The sequence below is a fragment of the Antedon mediterranea genome, chromosome 3, assembly GCF_964355755.1.
Source record: "Antedon mediterranea chromosome 3, ecAntMedi1.1, whole genome shotgun sequence".
In the NCBI taxonomy this organism is placed as follows: domain Eukaryota; kingdom Metazoa; phylum Echinodermata; class Crinoidea; order Comatulida; family Antedonidae; genus Antedon; species Antedon mediterranea.
In genome coordinates this window covers 22,586,508-22,611,097 of record NC_092672.1, presented here as the reverse complement: position 1 = coordinate 22,611,097, position 24,590 = coordinate 22,586,508, and the positions used below count along the sequence as shown (strand labels likewise).

The following is a 24,590-nucleotide window of genomic DNA, read 5'->3' as shown; positions in this document are numbered from 1 at the left end:
TAATTTTAAGGGCCTAGCTAGGCCTGGTAGTTAGTAGTTTTACTAAATATTTACATTTATGATGAATTATATTCAGTTGAAATAAATACAATGATAATAATTAAGCTTATTATTTATTCTATTGTAAATTAAAATGATGTATAGTATGATTACACTACTTATACGTACCAACTAGGCCTAGCTACAACCTAGGCCTAGTTGCGTACAGCCTAGCGAGCGGTTATCAGCCGCGTTCATCGACCTCTCGCCAAATACGCTGTTTCGCATTTAACAAAACAGTCGAGTTTTTAAATGAAAATTTCTTGAGATTTTCACCGTCACCTCCTAACAATTCAATGTCTCATGTAAGCATATATAATCAAACTTTTACCTAGATTTTCCAAGTATTTATGAAAATTACGAATAAAAACAAAAAGTGTACAATTTGACAAGCATTTTTTCAAACTTTCCATTGTTTACATTTGCTAGGCCGATCGATGTTAATTTTTAAAACTTCCGGGTGTAAATAATTTCGTAAACTTGTTGTTATGCTTAATTACTTACTATTTCCAAAAAATCGGTAATTAAGAATCTTATTTTCTAACAAATAGTATAAAAATGGTTTTATAATATTTATGACGAAATTGATTAAATTAATTTAAAGTGTAGTTATAAAAGTTGCAAATGTCGCGAAAGTTGAACGAGATTCAACCACTCGCGCGGCGTCACGCTCAGGCACATATCGCCGTCTGACAATATTGAGGGCGCTTGACTTTTTCTATTTATTTTACATTGGTTGAAACAGCTGTGACCAATAACTTTAAATATTTCAGAATAAGAAAGACAAAGACACAAACATGCAGTAAAATAAATATAGAACAAAGTGATAGTAGAGTAAAACAACATTATATTAAATATTATTCTTATAGAATTTTTAAAATGTTGAGAGGATTAATGTTTTAAGATTTGAGTGTCATAAGGACTAAATGTCAATTTATTTGTAATTTAAATATTCATATGTTTCCTCATCTTTATTGTTTCAAATTAATTAATCAAATTTCAGTATATAATCAGGCGGTTTAAAACTCATGTTCATGTGCCTATTATATAGTAAAAACAGTTCTTTCTGTAATGTTGCTCAACTTCAGCTATGTCTATACTATCACTAGACTAGATTTACAAAAAAATGTGTGATGTGCCCAAATATGGTGGTGATTTGCCCAAATATGGTGGTGATATGGCATCATTTTGTCCATATATGGGCAAATCACATTTTTTTGTCACATGAAGGTTAATAGTGTAAACAGAGCTTTATAATGATCTAGTTAAATTTTTCCTAACATTGATATTTTTAGTTGTAATACTTACACATTTATACTTATACAGCATTTAATGTCATTTTAAATAACTTGTATAACTAAATCTGTTGAATTGGTAATGTTTAATGAATAGTTTTTTAATTATATTAATATTTTTATCATGGAAATATAATTGTACTTTTATTTTGATCCTGTATTGGTGTTTTGATACACTGTTGGGTCTTGAATAATTTAATACAATAATAAAATAGTAATACTGTAGTAATAAAACAGTCACTAGTCTGGTGGTTAAATCTGTATACAACACAGAGCTTGAGCTGATAGGGTTTGATGTCAGCCTCAAGAATCAGTGGGTAGTGCACCAACATCTAAATTAATGTGCATGATTGGTTCATGACGTATATTCTAAATAGGGAAAATGTTACAAGTCAATCATTAACATTGATGACTGTCATTTGCCGCAGAAGGACATGATGTTCTTATTCAATGGAGTAACATGGGAAATTAATTTTCAAATTATTTCTATATCACATTATAAACATATCATCACATATTTTTATCAGAAGAATGGTTGTATCTTTGAGAAAACACAAACTAATCTTGGTGTCAAAATAGCATCATACCTATGTTAGGATGATCATATAAATGATCATATAGAGTTTGAATAATCAGCCACAGGAACTGGTGGTGGAGGGGTAGCAAAAGGCCTCCAGTGTTCTACCATGTTTCAGGCTTTTTTAACAAAAATGGTTAGGTTTTGTCAATTTGTTAATGTTATGGTACATTTTATAAATGGAAAATTGAATTGTTTGTTTCAAACTGCTGTGTGAAATCCAGGTTGTAAATGATGGCATGTTGCATGCTTTATGAAACTTAAAATAGAATCATTTCAGCTATTTTTATATCGTAAATGTTTGTGTTTTTATGTTTTGTTATTTGTACAAGGGGTCCAATGTGGATAGAAGTGTTTGACACCTGTTCATCCCTTTTTTCACTGCCTTGTGCCTTGTATTTTTCTTTCAGTGATGTATATATTTCTTATGAAGTTTGTTAGTTATTTGTTCAACAGATGAATAAATATATCATTGTTCAGATTCTGAAATTAATTACAATTACAGGGGATTGGGTTACCAAGCTATTATTCAAATCGGGTATTAGCCAATCAAATTGTCTAAGCAAATTGTACTGAAAGACTATAATGTACTAAATTATATTGACAAACCACCTAACATACAGCTAAGATAAGATATAAACACACAATATACTTTTTAACACTAAAAAATGCTCAACAAATTAGTATGATGCACTTGAATTAGTGTCAAGTAATTTAAGGTCTGTATTATCAAATTCATTACAAAGGAAAACAAATTGATGTATACCTGGTTCTTGATGTTGACAGCATTGTTGCTGACAATGAAATGGAAAATTTCTTCAGCAGTTCTTTCTCTTGCAATCTATGAAATAAAACATATAGATCAATATGCATTCAGTTACATTTTTCATTAAAATACATACTATAGTAAACATAGACAACATACATTCCATGTTGTATTAAATTACAGCCATTATATTATAATATTATCATAGTATATTAGATTGCCCAAATAAATAAGTTTTTTTTCTTCTTGTCTTAATTTTTGTAGACATTTTTATAGAAAAATTTGAAATTTGTATTTAATTATTTTTAAAATATTTATTTTTGTATGAAGGGTAGCTGGCTTCTTTGATTTACAGCAATGTATTTTGCTTAAGCTGCCCCTGCCCAGCATTTTTCATCTTTCATATATTTTATTGCATGTATTGTATTGATGTCATGCTGGTCAAATAAATAAACAAAACAATCACATCAAATGAGCCAAGAGTATTTATAAGCACTACAATGATCATTGTGATCCATTATGGCACTGTAAGTTGAAGTTGTTGTGACTCTATTTTATTTATACTGCCATATTGTGACTTTTAATTCATTTAGTTACTTGCTTTCTCTTCCGTTTCCAGCGCGTTAGCTCATAGAACAATTTATTAAGTTGCTAAGAAGCTAAGTATTGCTAGTTAATTGTTGCTGGTTAAATTGTATTATACTAAAAAAACAGTGTAAACTTGCCTACCTGAATGCCATTGAACGCACAAAGATCAAGAAGTTCTAGTTTGATGAGATCCATTGCAATTCTGCTAAATTAAAAAAAGGCAGAAACAATGTATAATGTTTAAAACGGTTTAAAATAAAAACAATTTGTCAATTCAAAATTTGTAGGGTTTATATTAAAGTAACACACACATTAAAAAATAGATGATTACGAGTTACTTGAATATTAATGGTAGATACTTAGTGATAACAGCTCATGACAACAGCAAAGGTGATGAAGCAACATATCATTAGAATCATCTATAGACTGTTGTGGCTTTAAATCACCCTTTTCCTAAATAAAAGCATCCCTCCCTCTAATTTTGAAAGTAACAAATATAAATACGGTACAAGTACTGAACATGATGTTGAAATAGAGTAAATATATAATACAATGTCTCCACTATCAACAATTTCCTCAACCAATGCTTTCTCTATCAAATAATGTTATAACATGATGTTGAAATAGAGTAAATGTATAATCTAATGTCTCCTCTATCAACAATTTCCTCAACCAATGCTTTCTCTATCAAATAATGTTATAACATTATTTAGACCTACAAGTACTACATACACTTACAGTGGTAATGCTAAAATAAAATAAATCCAAAATATGCAACGTTTCTCTTCAAAAGTTGAATGCAAGTGGTTGTTGTACAGAAGACCAAACACTTTTATATCATTATTTATATAGTGATAACCAGTGCAATTCAATGGATTCTATACAAATTACAACATAGCGTGACTTAGTGTTTGCTTTATTTTTATTATTTAGTTGATTAGAACTACAAACCAACGTGAATTACCATTTTAGGTAAAGCAAACAAGGTGTATCAAGGTACCTCAGGTAAACTCTAATAATGACTGATTAAGGTCTTGTAAAAATTATGCAATATATTTTTACTTGGAATTAGACAAACAAGTGAACTGAGTGTTTCCATCGTTTAGTTTTAGAAAAGGGTACATTTAACAGATTATTGTTTCTTAAACTAAGATAATGGTTACAACATGGAGACAGTGGCACAAACAATTTTGACTGCACTGAGAAGGAAAGCATGACAATCTTACTACTCTGGCTTCAGCAATAGTGAAGACAATTATTGGTCAGATATAATAATAAATTAGCTTGTTTTAAAATAAAGATACGGAGTCGAAATTTTTTTTTAAATGCATTCTGAGATGCAAAGACATTCTGACAAACAACTTAAATATTATTATCGACCAAAGTACAACATACTGTAAAATTTACTTTATAAAGTAAATTTTACAGTATGTTGTACTTTGGTTGATAATAATATTTCAACAAAATTGTATAAAGACAGACTTAGACAAACTGAAAAAAAGTTTATTGTGAAAAAAAAGTATATAAATAAACCTACTATATTCAATGCTACAATAGTGCAACAAAGCCTGGTTTAATATTTGCTTAGTTTTCAGATATGATATTACTAAGGGAATAACAGGTTGACAAACAAACAGTAAACTAAGGCAAAGGTTATTAGATTAATGTAGTCCAAGTTCAAACAACAGCCAGGGGCCAACAGATAAACCAAAAATATAGTTACTTTACATCATGCACAGTTTATAAAAATAGATAGACCAACCAACATAGTATCAACCAACAGAGTATCAACCAACATAGTATAAGAGTTAAAAAACAATACTGTATTAATACACTTTATTAAATAGAAAGCCACAGATAAACCAACATGATATAACAGGTATAAGACAATACTGTATTTGATACACTTTATTAAACAGAAAGCCACAGATAAACCAACATGATATAACAGGTATAAGACAATACTGTATTAATACACTTTATTAAATAGAAAGCCACAGATAAACCAACATGATATAACAGGTATAAGACAATACTGTATTAATACACTTTATTAAACAGAAAGGCACAGATAAACCAACATGATATAACAGGTATAAGACAATACTGTATTTGATACACTTTATTAAACAGAAAGGCACAGATAAACCAACATGATATAACAGATATAAGACAATACTGTATTAATACACTTTATTAAATAGAAAGCCACAGATAAACCAACATGATATAACAGGTATAAAACAATACTGTATTACACTTTATTAAATAGAAAGCCACAGATAAACCAACATGATATAACAGGTATAAGACAATACTGTATTAATACACTTTATTAAATAGAAAGCCACAGATAAACCAACATGATATAACAGGTATAAAACAATACTGTATTACACTTTATTAAATAGAAAGCCACAGATAAACCAACATGATATAACAGGTATAAAACAATACTGTATTAATACACTTTATTAAATAGAAAGCCACAGATAAACCAACATGATATAACAGGTATAAAACAATACTGTATTACACTTTATTAAATAGAAAGCCACACATAAACCAACATGATATAACAGGTATAAAACAATAATGTATTTGATACACTTTATTAAATAGAAAGCCACAGATAAACCAACATGATATAACAGGAATAAAACAATACTGTATTTGATACACTTTATTAAATAGAAAGCCACAGATAAACCAACATGATATAACAGGTATAAAACAATAATGTATTTGATACACTTTATTAAATAGAAAGCCACACATAAACCAACATGATATAACAGGTATAAAACAATAATGTATTTGATACACTTTATTAAATAGAAAGCCACAGATAAACCAACATGATATAACAGGTATAAAACAATACTGTATTTGATACACTTTATTAAATAGAAAGCCACAGATAAACCAACATGATATAACAGGTATAAAACAATACTGTATTACACTTTATTAAATAGAAAGCCACAGATAAACCAACATGATATAACAGGTATAAGACAATACTGTATTAATACACTTTATTAAATAGAAAGCCACAGATAAACCAACATGATATAACAGGTATAAAACAATACTGTATTTGATACACTTTATTAAATAGAAAGCCACAGATAAACCAACATGATATAACAGGTATAAGACAATACTGTATTACACTTTATTAAATAGAAAGCCACAGATAAACCAACATGATATAACAGGTATAAGACAATACTGTATTAATACACTTTATTAAATAGAAAGCCACAGATAAACCAACATGATATAACAGGTATAAAACAATACTGTATTACACTTTATTAAATAGAAAGCCACAGATAAACCAACATGATATAACAGGTATAAAACAATACTGTATTAATACACTTTATTAAATAGAAAGCCACAGATAAACCAACATGATATAACAGGTATAAAACAATACTGTATTACACTTTATTAAATAGAAAGCCACACATAAACCAACATGATATAACAGGTATAAAACAATAATGTATTTGATACACTTTATTAAATAGAAAGCCACAGATAAACCAACATGATATAACAGGTATAAAACAATACTGTATTACACTTTATTAAATAGAAAGGCAAAGATAAACCAACATGATATAACAGGTATAAAACAATACTGTATTTGATACACTTTATTAAATAGAAAGCCACAGATAAACCAACATGATATAACAGGTATAAGACAATACTGTATTACACTTTATTAAATAGAAAGCCACAGATAAACCAACATGATATAACAGGTATAAAACAATACTGTATTACACTTTATTAAATAGAAAGCCACAGATAAACCAACATGATATAACAGGTATAAAACAATACTGTATTACACTTTATTAAATAGAAAGCCACAGATAAACCAACATGATATAACAGGTATAAAACAATACTGTATTTGATACACTTTATTAAATAGAAAGCCACAGATAAACCAACATGATATAACAGATATAAGACAATACTGTATTAATACACTTTATTAAATAGAAAGCCACAGATAAACCAACATGATATAACAGATATAAGACAATACTGTATTAATACACTTTATTAAATAGAAAGCCACAGATAAACCAACATGATATAACAGGTATAAAACAATACTGTATTACACTTTATTAAATAGAAAGCCACAGATAAACCAACATGATATAACAGGTATAAGACAATACTGTATTAATACACTTTATTAAATAGAAAGCCACAGATAAACCAACATGATATAACAGGTATAAAACAATACTGTATTAATACACTTTATTAAATAGAAAGCCACAGATAAACCAACATGATATAACAGGTATAAAACAATAATGTATTTGATACACTTTATTAAATAGAAAGCCACAGATAAACCAACATGATATAACAGGTATAAAACAATACTGTATTACACTTTATTAAATAGAAAGGCACACATAAACCAACATGATATAACAGGTATAAGACAATACTGTATTACACTTTATTAAACAGAAAGGCACAGATAAACCAACATGATATAACAGGTATAAAACAATACTGTAGAATGTATTTGATACTTTATTAATTAGAAAGCAACAAATAAATTCACTAAAAAATGTATAAGAAGTTTAGAAGTTTAAAAGTTTAATGTTCAATTTGTTCATTTAATTACTTTTGTTGTTGTTTTTGTTTATTCTTTTTGGATGCACTGTGTGACACCAGTACCACTGATATTAAGGTATCATTTTCAATAAAGACAAGAAACAACTGGGTAAAATGTACAACTTAACTCTTTACTGTACAAAATGTTTAACATACTAATATAATGTAAAGATAAGCAGGTAAACCAACATGACAAACAGCTACAACACAAATACTCTATAGTGAACATTTTACTTTTAAAGACATGAAATAATGAAGACCAATACTGGACAAGGATTGTTAAACAGCTACAACACAAATACTCTATAGTGAACATTTTACATTTAAAGACATGAAATAATGAAGACCAATACTGGACAAGAATTGTTAAACAGCTACATCACAATACTCTACAGTGAAAATTTTACTTTTAAAGATATGAAATGAAGACCAATACTAATAATAATATGAAATAATGAAGAATTGTTATAAATTGTCTGCGTCAATCAAGTATTTAAAGTCGCATGATTTAATGTTTGCTTTCATTGTATCATTGCCCTACAATTTCAAATGTAATATTGGTTAAAGACAAGGTAAAATAAATAGAAAATCCAAAGGTCATAATATAAGATAATGTCAATGTCAAATAAATTGTTATCTTATTTGTATCATGTTTGTTTCTTGTTATCCTAATTTGTTAATTTTGTATAGATTTTTCAATTTATTCCATTTAAACTATTTTTTACTATTGTGAAACTTTACTTCCAATTCTGCCGTGTGCTATAATGACATTTTAATAAAAGCATCTTATACTACAGATGCATATTGATTTTTCTTTTTGATCATGTCACATGGTGAATACATTAATCAATTAAAGTGTTTATTTATTTATGTACTAAATTTTAATCATCATTTAATTAACTGCAAAATTAATTTAATGATTTTATGTGATTGTATATTCACATGACAGCAAAGCTCAAAATGTGCAAATTACATAATAGTCAATTGTTTACAAGTCTGTATTGAAGGAAGTTCAATAACATTGTACTTTGTGTCATACAGTAGCTACACTAACTCACACCCTGTAAAATAAATATGAACAGTACAAAGTAATCTTTTAAAATGTTTGACCAATTAACAACACAATTCTTAAAAACGCCCTCTAGGCGAACAATCTCTCAATTCACATTCGTAACTTTGTTAAATCAATTTAAATTAGCAACCTATCAATTTCTTTCAGCAAAACTGTAAATAACAATTGAATTGAAAAACTTCCGTCTAATTTAGACATGTGGATAAGCTTTAAGAACCCTTTGTACAATTTAAGTAAAACAGTATTAGATTAGGCTGAACACTGCAGGCAGAGAATCCATAAAAAGGTAATATTTACACTTTAACCTTTGTATTGATTACAAATATAGAACAGCAAAGATAACAAATAAGCTTACATTGGTGGCAGTATTTATAAGAAAGAAGTGATCTCAAATGTTGGGACACTGGTGGCAGTATTTGTAATCTGAGTTTAAATTTATTGATTTAATTTATTTCATTAAGTGAATTTCATTAAGTGAATTTTATTACATTAATTTGTTTCACTTCACAAAGTGCATTTTATCAATTCATTTACAGTGAAAGAGGCAACATCTATATGATAAAGTTACAAATTTAAACTGTTATGATCATTAATGATGTATAAAAAAAAGGTAATGTATACATATATTTATCATGTTTGGATAACAAACAATCACAACAAACATGACACAATATACTGTATTGACTTATTTACTATGTTAATAAAAATGTATATAAAATTTGACAAATTCTATACATGTTGAGTGTTTATAATAATTTTTTATTTTTTGGGGATTTAAAAGTTAAAAGTGCCATGGTTTTCTAGATAGAGAATAAAAGAGAAAAACAAATATTATTAAAATTAGTCCAGATGACATGATCAAACCCCAATAAGCTGACAAAGGCTATGAAAATATGTGAGGATTTAAGTCACTCTTTACTTGGTAAATAAAAATGAGATAAAAGACTGAATTCACTAAGAATGTGCACTGGTCAGGTGACAAGATATTTAAATCCTTTTGTATCATCAATTCATATTCCATCAGACTTTTGAATGATTTACACATTGTGAATTACTTTTTTTTATGTTGTTCTTCTGGATTTACAGTTTTTATTATGTTCATATACTAAGGTACAGTTTTAAATATAGTATTTTTAAATATGTTAAAATAAAATGTTGCCATTCTTCCTGTGATTTTGATTTGATTTAATAGCTACAGAAGGTAACATCCATAAGATGCAAGATGCTTTGCTATTCTGCCTGTGATATTGATTTGATTTAATAGCTACAGAAGGTAACAACCACAAGATGCAAGATGCTTTGCTATTCTGCCTGTGATATTGATTTGATTTAATAGCTACTGAAGGTAACAACCATAAGATACAGGATGCTTTGCTATTCTGCCTGTGATAATGATTTGATTTAATAGCTACTGAAGGTAACAACCACAAGATGCAAGATGCTTTGCTATTCTGCCTGTGATAATGATTTGATTAAATAGCTACTGAAGGTAACAACCACAAGATGCAAGATGCTTTGCTATTCTGCCTGTGATAATGACTTGATTTAATAGCTACTGAAGGTAACAACCATAAGATGCAAGTTGCTTTGCTATTCTGCCTGTGATAATGATTTGATTTAATAGCTACTGAAGGTAACAACCATAAGAATGATGCAAGATGCTTTGCTATTCTGCCTGTGATAATGATTTGATTTAATAGCTACTGAAGGTAACAACCACAAGATACAAGATGCTTTGCTATTCTGCCTGTGATAATGATTTGATTTAATAGCTACTGAAGGTAACAACCACAAGATGCAAGATGCTTTGCTATTCTGCCTGTGATAATGATTTGATTTAATAGCTACTGAAGGTAACAACCACAAGATGCAAGATGCTTTGCTATTCTGCCTGTGATAATGATTTGATTTAATAGCTACTGAAGGTAACAACCACAAGATGCAAGATGCTTTGCTATTCTGCCTGTGATATTGATTTGATTTAATAGCTACTGAAGGTAACAACCACAAGATGCAAGATGCTTTGCTATTCTGCCTGTGATAATGATTTGATTTAATAGCTACTGAAGGTAACAAACACAAGATGCAAGATGCTTTGCTATTCTGCCTGTGATAATGATTTGATTTAATAATAGCTACTGAAGGTAACAACCATAAGATGCAACATGCTTTGCTACAACTTCTGCTGATATTCCAGAACCCTGCTAAATAAACTAGGTGATACTGTAGTATAGCTGGCTGCTGTGGCAGCATGTTATCATGCCTTGGCATTAGTATACAAATATTTGAATGTTTGTGAGTTGAATGTAATGGGGAGAAAAGGCAGAGCTGAGTTAAATAGAATCAGTAATTCACTAAAAAATGAAAACATTCATCTTTCTTTGTTATAAACACACACCTACTGTTCTAAGTAAACTTTATTCAGTTAATCCATTGCTTCCATCTTATCATCAAAGGCTAGGCCAGGAAGTAATCCATCAAAAGGCAGCCCACCAATTTGGGCAGGGAGTACAGTATTACAATTAGCTTTCTTAACAACAGAGCTACAACTATTCTGTGCCATCATTCAATAAAGATGTGAATTTAATCAATTTTGATACAAAGATGTTTAACAAATTTACTTCCTTTATTTATAATTATATTATATGATATGGTTTGGCCCCTAAAATCATCTTGAAACCCTTTTTTTTACGCCGTGGTTAGGATTCCGACACCGGAACTCAACTGCCCACCGTTAGGGAATCCGACACGCTATTGCGCATGCCCAGAGCTCTGGGAAGTGAATTATAGCTTGTGCCACAAACCACACTACCTGAGAGGATTTACTGTAGCCTAGTTAGTCGTTGCGCGAGCAAGAGAGCGAAGGATGAAACTTGGCCTAGGCCATACATGAATTTGAACTTGAACTTGAACTTGAATTAATAATTAAAATACGACTACGTCACGAGTTAAAATAATTATTATGATATTAATAAGAATCAGTATCTATCTACAGTAAGAATCGTAATGCTGTAGTAGCGTTGCGACCCCCAGTTTTTTCACATCCACGCGGTGGCTGCCGTCAACAAATTAACTTGTGATTGAATGTTATGTACAGTTATAATGCGTTATATGAAATCTTTTATTTTGAACTTGAAAAATCATAAATCTAGTCAACTCATGTAATTATATAATTCATAATTATATGAAGTTTATATATGAATGAAGCAACCACTTTTTAATTACAAAATAAATAGGCCCACTGGTCACGTCTAGCTGGTAGGCCTAGCCTACAGTATAGTATTTACTATTAGTGGATCCCGTATTAGTAGGCATCTACGCTAGTTCGCCCCGTTGCGGAGCTATGAAATGATCCATCGCTGTTGATAAAGTATAGAGTCGCCGATTACCGGCTCTCTGGGCGGGTGTCACGAAACCTCAGACCACGAAAGCTCAGACCCCCTAAGACCTAAGATCACGAAAGCTAAGACCCAACACCTAAGATTACAAATACTAAGATATACTACAGCTTAAAAACAATACTTGTTTATCCATACATAATTTTAAACACAGTAGGTTTCATTTATTACCATAAATATAATTTAATACTACTGCAAAACATAGATAAACTCACATTATTTTCGCCCGTTGAGTAAATGTATATTTTTTCTTTACAACAAACAAACTTGACGGGTTGTTTGTTGGTATATATTTACTCCATTGTGTTGGTTCAGAGGATGTTTTTCTTACGCACCTGCCTTTCTTGTATTTTGACTCCAAATTTGTTGACTAACTTTATCCTGAACACCACACTTTAAAATTAGGACTTATAAGTACTTTCAGAAGGAGAAACACATAATAACAAATAAATAAATCCTTTAAATTGATGATTTTACAGATGTGTTTCTTTGTATACTGTAATGACAATGTAACACCTCGAGCTCCCCATGCTCAATGTTTTTGTTTCTATGGAGCGCCAAAAGAGCAACAATAATAGTACAAGTATAAAAACAGAAAGAAAACGAAACAAAAAAACTTATCATGATTTTTAAATTAAAATTTATTTGCCAGTATTTATTTCTTCGTACTTGCATGATTATACTATTATCATTACAATTTTAATTTTACATTGTTCCATCCACACTGTAGATGGACTCCACAGAGTTTTCAGCCCTCTATATAATTTTTGCTCTTTTGACGTTCCATAGAAACAAAAACATTGAACATGGCCCATGGGGTAGGCCTACTGTACTGTAGGCTAGTCATTTTGTGTGCGAGAAAAACGTCTGTAAAATCATCAATTTAAAAATGTATTTGTTACTTTTTATGTGATTCTTTTTCATGAAAGTGCCAATTCTAAGGTGTGGTATTCAGAATAAATGTTGGGAGTTAAAATACAAGGCAGGTGCGAAAGATAAATATTTGTAATCTTAGGTGTTGGGTCTTAGCTTTCGTGATCTTAGGTCGTGTTTATACAACACCCTAAATTTGAACACGGCTTTAATTTTTAGCGTGTTGTTCGGACCGAGGTCAACCCACCTTAACGTTTGCTGTTATACTAGAAATCACGATACCGTGTTATGCCGGAAGTTTCATCAACACGCAGTTCATGCTAGGATAAAAGGTCAAATCGATGTTCGCGCTTGAATTGGCTGAGTTGTCAACAATCGTCGTCGCCTCCTCGCTGTCCGATGTATTCGTGCGGTTTTTACCATTTTCATTATATTGTATTCGTTCACGTTTGCATTGTTGTTTATTTTGTTCTCGGTTCATTTAAATTAATAAAAGTTATTTTAAGGGTTTCATTGTTTTATTTCTTTCTTTCCTAGACTATGGGAGCAAATACCAAATGACATAAAAGATTCACAAACAATTTCAATATTTAAGGCTGCTCTAACAAAACATTATATTTCATGTTATGTATAATTTATTTGTATTTTTCTTGTATATGGTTTTATCTTTAACTGATTGTATTGTATGGAGTGAGTGCAGAATCTGTTTGGGCTTTAGCCTATTCTCATTCCTGGTTATTTTTACATTGATGACCGAATAAATATTATTATTATTATTATTATTATTATTATCTATACACTATGGAAGAAGATGCCATTTTTGCGATGTTATTTTTTTAATTCTGTTTGGAGTGGGAAACGATAGAGGCCTACTCCCACTACGAGTTGGCCCCACTAGGCTTGGCGTAAGACGTGGTAGGAGGATGATTGCTGGCAGCGAAGCAGCAATAAATGGGCCCAATCTTGTTAGCAATGATTGATATTACGACGTGTTTTAACGAGAGGTCAAAATATACCCTGAGGACACTTCCAACACGGTAACGGCGACCGGGAATCCACCAAATTTTAGGATTCAGCCAAGTAGCCTTTTTTGCAATTAAAATCTCATTACACGGAATCTCTTTGTTGTTATACAACACACTTTTCGTAGGCGTGTAGAATATGCGTGTAATAGCGTGTTGTATAAACGCGCCCTTAGGTCTTAGGGGGTCTGAGCTTTCGTGGTCTGAGCTTTCGTGACACCCCTCTCTGGGCATGCGCAATAGCGTGTCGGATTCCCTAACGGTGAGCAGTTGAGTTCCGGTGCCGGAATCCTAACCACGGCGTTTTTCGCCAAGTCTTTCCGTAATTCCAGTAGGAAAAGTGCTATGATTATCTATCCTATAGGCCTAATATTATGCCCAGGCCTAGTAAGCAAGACAGGCCTTAGTATGCTATGCCTAAACAGTACCTAGGCCTAGCTAGCTATATGCCTAACTTTTACTAGGCCTGGGCCAGCCTACCTGTTCCTTCTACGATACTATTACTCCAGCACCCTTTTTGTCTAGTATAGCTGTCACGACAAATATGGTCCGGGGCCAAAATCGGTCCGGCCGGACCAGTTTTGGCTCTAAAGTTGTGGCCAAAAGCAGTCCGCCACTGCCAAAATCGGTCCGGGTTTTTCTTCTGTCGATTTTAATTGAATTACTAGCTAGGCCTATAATGCTGTTTTAAGTTGTTTATGCCTAGAAAAATATCCCATGATATTTATAAGTAAGTTATCTTGTCGGATAAATACTATAAATAAATGTATTTTATCTAAAAACATGACTTAGGTGTTCACTCATATTTCAGCCTGCCACACACTCACATGAACGGGTATGAGACGCTGATATTGCCAGCCAGATTTTATTTTATGATTGAGGCCTTTTTCCTTCCTCAGCCTTATCAATATTGGATAATTGTTTTATAATGATTGTACTGAATTGATATTGATTGATTAACCATAAATTAGTAATAAATTAAATTGTTTTTAACATCATGGGGAAACGAAGATGTTTAAAAAACAAAAGAACAAAATGGATTAAAAACAGGCAGAGAATTAATTGTACACAAAAAACCTAAAAATTAGACGTAGGCCTACTAATTATTGATGAGTTACTACTAATAGTAATAATGATGATAAAAAATACAGTCTTAATTTATAATATTAAAATAACAAATAAAACCCCGTAGTTTTCAATATAATGACTAATCATGGCCTTTTTAAATGATATATACATTATGACTCATTTTGCGCACCATATATTTGCAAGATCGGACCGATTTTGGGGTAGTAACAAAGTGCGAGGCAGCGAGGCACGCGAGGCAGGGAAGGCATGCGAGGCAAGTCAGAAATTTATGCGAGGCATCGTTTTACCATCATCAAAAAATGCGAGGCATCATTTTATCATTTCTCAAAATTGCAAGGCAGGAAATCACCGAAATTGAAGTAGCCTAGGCCTAGGCCCGCTAGGCTAGTTTCCTTTTGCACCTGCCTTGTATTTTAACCAACTTTATCCTGAATACCACAGCTTAGAATTAGTAGGCCTACTTTAATGAAGAAAAATCACATAAAAGTAACAATAAATCCATTAAATTGGTGATTTTACAGACGTTGTTTTTCTCGCATTTCGCACACTCAATGTTCAATATTTTGGTTTCTATGGAACGCCAAAAGAGCAAAATTAATTAGAGGGCTAAAAACTCTGTGGAATCCATTTATATTTAACGCATTATTTGGTGAAAATCAAGTACAATTTCAATAGATTTTGTCACTGTCAGTAAGGAAAAATGTTACTGTTCACCGGTGTACTGTTGATAATGTACACGGTTTCGGTAACCTTTTAAAGAATAAAATAGAATAATTCATCATAATATCCTTAGTAGGATGTCCTAGGTCTAGACTAGGTAGTGATGTTGATTTAGGATCGATTATCATTCTTTGAAAACAGAACAGTATCAGCAGTAACATATTACAGCATTTTTATTGACAAATTAACAAATATAAAAACGTGTTTTTCACCAATAAATGCTTGAGAAATTGACGCATTCCACTGAGTTTTAGTCCTCTATTATCGTTGCTCTTTTGGCGCTCCATAGAAACAAAAATATTGAACATTGAATAAGTGAAATTCGCGAACAGTGTGCGAGAAACACGCCTGTAAAATCATTAATTTAAGGATTTATTTGTTACTTTTTATGTGATTCTTTCATTAAAGTACTCATGAGGTATACTTCTAAGGTGTGGTATTCACACGATAAAGTTAGTTATCAAATTTGGAGTAAAAATACAAGCGAAGGAAACTAGCGCCAGGTTGATTAGTACGTACATGGACAACAATAAATAAAAATCGTTCGTAATATACCTAGCTTACTAAAACAGGAATAGTGTATCATTATTAAATATTACACCAATTATTATTATATCAAAATTGATTAAATTATTTTCTACATAGGCCTCTTATCTAGGTTAGGGCTAAGCATATTAGCTAAAGTTTAATTTTAGGCCTAGTATTACAATTGTCGGACGTAAGTCTTTTTTCACACGCGCTCCAGAATTCTGTCGCAATTTTTTTCTTTGCGGCATGTTATTGGATCGCCATATCAGTTACCTTTTATTCACCGCCAGTTATTGAACTTGTCCTGGCAATCGCTGTTCACCTTATTTGCGAGAGAGGTACACGTGTTGTTCCTAGAGAATGGAATGTCAAAAATGTCTTTGGCACGCCGCGCTCAGAGAGAAGTCTGTGCGTTGCTGCTGAAACCACGTGCTATAGGAGGGGAATGCACCACAATCCTCTGAGCTGGGGGCTGAATCATTCCGCTACCTGCTAAATAGTACAGAGAGATTTTCCATCTCTCGGGTCTACCGGATCTAGGCGCAGGGGTGTGACAAAATATTATTTGATTATTAGGCCTATAATATAGCATAATAGCACGTTAAGATATGCCTCGCACCTTTTTGAAATTGTAAACTATATGCCTCGCATGCCTCGCACTTTTGGAAATGATAAAATGATGCCTCGCACAAATATTTGGCATGCCGCGCTTGCCTCGCTTGCCTCGCGTGCCTCGCTGCCTCGCACTTTGTCAACACTCCCGATTTTGGCCCGGACTGATTTTGGTGTGACATAGCCATAGGCCTACATCACCCTACATAAGTACGCCTACAGACACTTAGCCTAGGGCTTAGCTCTAGGCCTAGACTAGTAGAGTAGTATTTAGGCCTAGCATATAATATCTCTATGGGCCTAGCTATGCTAGCCTAGTAGTTTAGTAGAGTGTACCTTTACATTTATTTCGCCATTTTTGTCTATCAACATTCACTATACTATACATTATTACCACAAAATATTACCAGTAACAAACGTAACAACTTGTTCACCACATAAATACATGTTTCATTTTGAGAACTTTTTTTGATGAGCCATCATGCCATCACACACGTGTGCTGCTGCTGAAGAAGGGTGGGCGACTCTACATTCTATGACCTGGATCTTGAGAAGTACGTACCTGGGAAATGACTGCAATGACTTATAAAGTTATATTAATTATTCCAAATTAAAAAAAATGTTTGCATTTTTATTGTAGGCCTACATTTGAATTTTTTTATTATTGCCTCTTGCCATTTCATCGCTTTCTTAAGTTTTAACTGTACTAACAAGTAGTATATCAACACTTAAATAAACTGAGAGCGTTTGAATGTCTGATAACTGTTATCACTTACGTTCCAAAATACTGGTGGCGTACTTGCCGCTTTGTTGTGTGACATGACAAGTTCAGTCCTGAAATTAAGGGCTTAAATAATGAGGCAGACCTGTTAAATGAAGTTGTTTATTAATATATTTGTAAATTGTTTTTCTTGTTTACAGGAATGTTTTTTCAATTGTAGTTGCTGGTTATGATATTTTGGACTAAATTTGATTTATGGACTGGTATGTGATATATATATCATTCTATATAGGCCTACTAAAATATAAAACGATCAGTGACTGTTGTTGAGGTTAATGCTTACTGTGAATGACTGCATAGTGTAGGCCACAATCTCATTGGCCCGTATTCATGACATCTTTTGCCGATTTTAATACTGGTTTAGTCCAGGACTAAAGATTGTCCAGACTAAATCCAGAGATAGTCCAGTCATTATTACGGACCTTAATGGTCTCAGAGTAGACGTAGCAAATATTAGAATTATTATATCAAATCAAATAAACACTTATTTCTTCTAATCAAAGTAAAGTTTACCCGTTAGTTGTCTGCGTCTTTGTATGTGCGTACGTTAAGTTATTTCAAATAATAATATAGTATGTCAAATATATTTCTTTTTTTATTTTGTCCAATATACATATTAAATATATCATTAATTGGTCATTACAAAATATAATTTAAAATCTGGTTATTAAAAATTGTATTATATAAATATACTATTGAAAAATTGTGTTCCGGTGTGCTCTGAATGAATAAATTATCAAGCAACAATGAACTGTGGAACATGCGACACAGCGTTAGGCTCGTTATCTAACGCCACGGCCGTGGCGTAGTAAGTGCTTAGTTCACACGCAAGGCGTATGCTACGCAATGCGTACGCCATGGCTTACGCATATACGTGTATAAATAGGCTCTAACCTCCGGTAATACAGAATCTCAGCGAGTTAAGGACCAACATTCCAATGTTGTATGGCCTACATTTATGACAATGTGCTTGTAGATTAATGCTTACGGTATTATGAATGATTACTGTAGCCTAAAATCTCATTTTGTCTGTGATTATAGGCCTAATTAACAAAAATTAGAATGATTATATCAAATCCAATATTAAATTCTTCTAATCAAAGTAAAAGTTTACCCATCAGTTGTCTGCGTCTTTGTATGTGCGTGTGTCAAATTATATACAAATAATTAAAATCATATTGTAAATATATTTCTTTTTTATATATTTTTTCCAATATACAGAACAAATACATTATTTTCATTAATACCAAATATATAGAAAAAAATATAAAACCTGGTTAAACATTGTATTATTTAAAGCTGTTTCAAAATATACTATAAGAAATAATGAAGTGATCCGGGAGTGCTCTCTATGAATAATAATATAGCAACAATGAACTGTGTATAACAAACGACTTATTAAAGATGTAGGTAACCTGTACGGATTATGGATGGAATAACGCTATCTTCTTTGTGAAGCAGATGATACATATTGCAGATTGCGTTTTACCAAGACAACACATGCCATCCTGTTTAAATTCAATTACAGACATCAATTACAATCCTACGCCCTGCCCTTCTTGTGATTTTCCAAATATAGGCCTAGTAGTTTCTCGACAAAAGAAATAACACTAACAATTAGGCCTACAGGCCGATACATACAACATTTTAAGAATTTAAAAAGTAAATTTTCCGAAACAAATTAGAGAAGCTCCTTAAATGTAAATTATGTCTACGCCAACCAAGCTTAATCAAGTTCACAAGTAATTAATTTGCATATTTTAACATTGTTCCTAGTGTGCATCTTGTAGTAAAATATGACAACTTGAATCAGGTTCACGTTCAGGTTCTTTGAGTTCATTTTAAGACAATATCATACACTAGTTTGTAAAGTGAACCACCTCATAAAAATTATTGTCAAGAGATCGGTAATTTGTAGTTATAAGCTGTATTGTACAGGCCACATACAGCGAACATGGGACATCAAAGAACTGCCCTAGTATAGTAGTTCTATTAATATCTGTAATTTGTAAATGGACGTTTTGAAGTGAATGCGGAATACTCATCAAGTCAACCGATACCGTGGAGTCAACACAAATAATAACACGCTTCCCAAGACTTGCCAGCCTATAGGCCTACATAGATTCTTTATTCGTTTGTCACTCCGAAGTTTAAAATAAACCATACTAGCATATACTGATCTTGCATTTGTTTCGCTTTTGATTCTCGCACTGAGTGGTGATATAGCATATAACCCCAGGCCACTATAAGGATCCATTCGGTTCTTGTACTAAGTGTGTCAGATCGAATCAACGCGGTATTCAATGCGACGATTGCAACTATTGATTCCATCTGAATTGTACCAACTGTTTAGAGGATGAGTTTTACGCTCTCGCGAAATCAGTCCATCACTCATACAATCAAATTACACTTTATTGGACGGCCATATAGTTAGTAGGCATACAAAATTAATTAAATCTAGGACATTTCGTTTAAAGATGTATTGTCCCCCCTGAAAAATAATTTTTAACTTTTTTGTTGTTGAATATGCAATTTAATGTCCCATGTCCACTTTTCGATAAATTTGATCTAAAAAAAGCATTTAAGCAAAAATGATCAAATTGACCGCCAGCCAATGGATTTTTGGTTGAATTTAACCATTTACTGTATTATGTTATTTTTTAAGTGAAATTATTATTTTTTTCTACGGCCAGAAGTGAGTAACAAAATAATCTATTCAAAGTCTGATTTAATTAATCTTTATTGATCATGTTATTGGGGGACAATACATCTTTAAAGTGGAGCTACACTCAGACTTTCTCAGCTTATATTATGTTTAAGTATGTTTAATTGAAAGTGATTACATAACAAAAACCAGGAAAAATACGGAAATATTTTCCAAAAACTCATTTCTAAAAAATCGGTCAGAAAATAGTGTTTTTTAACAAATTACAGTTTTTCAGTAACTTAGGGGTTATTAGTTTACAATACGTCGTGAAACGCGTTACACTTAGCGACTGACGCGTTTTAGTCGCTGGTCAACGCATTGTGGAAATGTCTCCCCTTTGGTAAATTATGTGTCGAAAAATGGGGAATAAATTTTATACACACAATTAATACGATTTGTTTAGGCCTAACTAATATTTCCGATAAGAATGTCAGTATAATTTACATGTAACCTCATGATTTTCACTGTACAACAACAGCATAATAATCTTATCAGATTGCTTTTAACTTTAAGCTAGAGCTAGGCCTAGCTAAGCCGTCTGCTCAGCCTAGCTAGCCTTGAATTTTTGTCTAGAGGCCTATGTATTCATAGGCATGGTCGTTTCGCCCCATTTATCGTTCCTGGGTTTTCTCGCACATTAAGAATTGTGGAACACAAAATCCTATACAGAACAAGAGTAGTAAAGAATAGTAAAGCGATGTGCAAGCTTAGACCTGACTGAAAAGCAACTATTCAGGCACCCTATCATGGCCCATGGGTAGGCCAAGGTCGGGTGACAGCAAAACAAACTTCACTGCTGTCAGCCTAGCCTAGCTAGAGGCCAAGCTAAGCAGCATCGGTACATGCCTACACTCTAGTAGTAGGCCTAGGCCTAGCTTTATTGAATATATAGCCACATCTTTCTCAAATCTCGTTAAATTTGACATTTTAGTAATAGTCTCATAATCACATTATTACACTGTGAAACATAATAGGGTCACATTCAGAATGTTTTAATATACTTTTCGCCCGTCAAAAATAACATCGCGACAAAATAACAGATCGCCAGCTGCAGTAGTGTGATTGTGAAAAATGTCACGTGATCGTACTCCCTAGCAAAATAAAAAACCCAATTGGACCCGAACGGGGGAAAGTGTCTATTTACGCAAAATTGCGCAATGTATACGTGATAAAAATACCAGAAATAGAAAGATCTGGAAAAATTACATAAATATACATTTTACATTTTTTTTTTGGTGAAGAAATGAATTTTTTAGGATTATTCAAATATACCCCCCTTTTGCATGTAAAAGAATAGGAAATTACAAGGTATCCCCCCAAAACGCAAAAAGGCGTGATTTAAAAGAAAATCGTACTCATTGAAAAAAAAATTCAAAAAAATATGAAGTATAAGGGATGATATTTTTAAATAATAGTTGAAAATGTATGAAAAATAGTAATTTTCTGGGTGGAGCTCCACTTTAAGTACTAGCAAGACAAAGATTGCATTTGTTTCCTAAAATAGCATTTACACAATCATAGGCCATCTGTACAGGCCTACTGTAATTTTCAACTCACTATCACTTCTAAATACACTTTGCTAACAAATAGTATATCAACACTTAAATAAACGGAGAGTGTTTGAATGTCTGATAACTGTTATCACTTACGTTCCAAAATAGTGGTGGCGTACTTGCCACTTTGTTGTGTGACATGACAAGTTCAGTTTATATTTGCAAATTGCTTTTTCTTGTTTACATGAATGTTTTTCAATTGTAGTTGCTGGTTATGATATTTTGGACTAAATGTGATTTATGGACTGGTATGTGATATCTATATCTATATGTACTAAAATATAAAACGATCAGTGACTGTTGTTGAGGTTAATGTGAATGACTGCATAGTGTAGGCCACAATCTCATTGGCCCGTATTTATGACTATCTTTTGCCGATTTTGATACTGGTTTAGTCCAGGACTAAAGATTGTCGAGACTAAATCCAGAGATAGTCTCTTACGGGTCTCAGAGTAGACTTAGCAAATATTAGAATTATTATATCAAATCAAATAAACATTTATTTCTTCTAATCAAAGTAAAGTTTACCCGTTAGTTGTCTGCTTTGTATGTGCGTACGTTAAGTTATATAAAATAATATATAGTATGTCAAATATATTTCTTTTTTATTTTGTCCAATATACATATTAAATATATCATCAATTGGTTATTACAAAATATTAAAAACATATAAAATCTGGTTATTAAAAATTGTATTATATAAATATAGGCTACTATTGAAAAATTGAATGAAGTGTTCCGGTGTGCTCTGATTAAGCAACAATGGACTGTTAAATAAGTTCATTTGGATCTGATAATATAATGTGATAAAAAGTTACTTCTATATGATCCAATATAATGTCAAGTTTGTAAGATGATATCGGTACTTACATTTCCAGAGGACTTAACGTTTCGCCTACCAACAGCAAGGCATAATCATAAGTGAATACGTTCTGGTGACGTAACGGCGTGACGATGACACGGTTGAAAGGAGCCATTGTGAAGTTTACCGCTTGGTGTTATCCAAGAAGAGAAAATAACACCAAAGCAAAAAAGAATACTGTTCCCTACAGCAGAAGTAACACCACGAATTTACTGCCTTCCAAAAATACACAAAATGAATGTACCGCTTCGTCCTATTGTTGACTGCATCAACTCCATATACTATAACTTAGGAAAAAGCCTCGCCGATATTTTAGAGCCCCTAGTTGGAAACACTATACATCATGTAAAGAACTCCAAAGACTTAGTTAAAGAACTTGCGACGTTAAATGTCCCACAGAACTACACATTTGTCTCGTACGATGTTGTATCCCTATTCACCAAGACACCCACAGAATTAGCATTGAAAATCATACGAATAAAACTAAAAAATGATGATGACTTAAAAGAACGTAAAAATCTCTCCGTCGATGACATTTTAGAATTGCTGTCCCTTCTGATAAATACCACCTATTTCAGCTTCAACGGATCCTTCTATAAACAAATAGAAGGTGTTTCGATGGGAAGCCCAGTGAGCCCTATTGTGGTGAACCTGTTTCTAGAATGGCTAGAAGAGGAAGCACTTAAAACAGCTAATACAGAAATTAAGCCACTGATATGGAAAAGATACGTAGATGACGTTTTAGCAGTTGTTCCAGAAGGAGCTGCTGACAACCTTAATTATCATCTAAACTCAATCGATCCCACACACAACATCACTTTCACAGAACATATGACTAATAACACTATACCTTTCCTAGACGTTTCCATTTCACTCATTGACAACAAAATCACTACATAAGTTTACAGAACACCTACTCATACCAACCAATATTTACACTTTCATTCATGTCACCCATTACAACATAAATTGAGTGTTGTGAGCACACTTACCCGTCTTTATATATGCGTGTGTCAAATTATATACAAATAATTAAAATCATATTGTAGATATATTTCTTTTTATATATTTTTTCCAATATACAGAACAAATACATTATTTTCATTAATACCAAATATATAGAAACAAATATAAAACCTGGTTAAACATTGCATTATTTAAAATTTCAAAATATATTATAAGAAATAATGACGTGATCCGGGAGTGCTCTCTATGAATAATAATATAGCAACAATGAACTGTGTATAACAAACGACTTACTGTATTAAAGATGTAGGTAACCTGTACGGATTATGAATGGAATAACGCTATCTTCTTTGTGAAGCAGGTGACACATTTTGTAGATTGCGTTTTACCAAGAGAACACATGCATCCTGTTTAAATTCAAGTATATACATCAATTACAATCCTGCGCCCTACCCTTCTTGTGATTTTCCAAATATA

General features: G+C 32.1%; 1 long non-coding RNA gene across 1 annotated transcript; it reads right to left on the bottom strand.

Moving 5' to 3' along the window:
* Positions 1 to 2,695: 2,695 nt before the first annotated feature.
* On the bottom strand, positions 2,696 to 24,440 carry LOC140043951 (uncharacterized). Its single transcript, XR_011844443.1, has 3 exons — positions 24,408 to 24,440; positions 3,407 to 3,467; positions 2,696 to 2,752 (listed from the first exon to the last, which is right to left on the bottom strand). It is a non-coding gene; the product is annotated as an uncharacterized lncRNA (long non-coding RNA).
* Between the last annotated feature and the right edge of the window lie 150 nt (positions 24,441 to 24,590).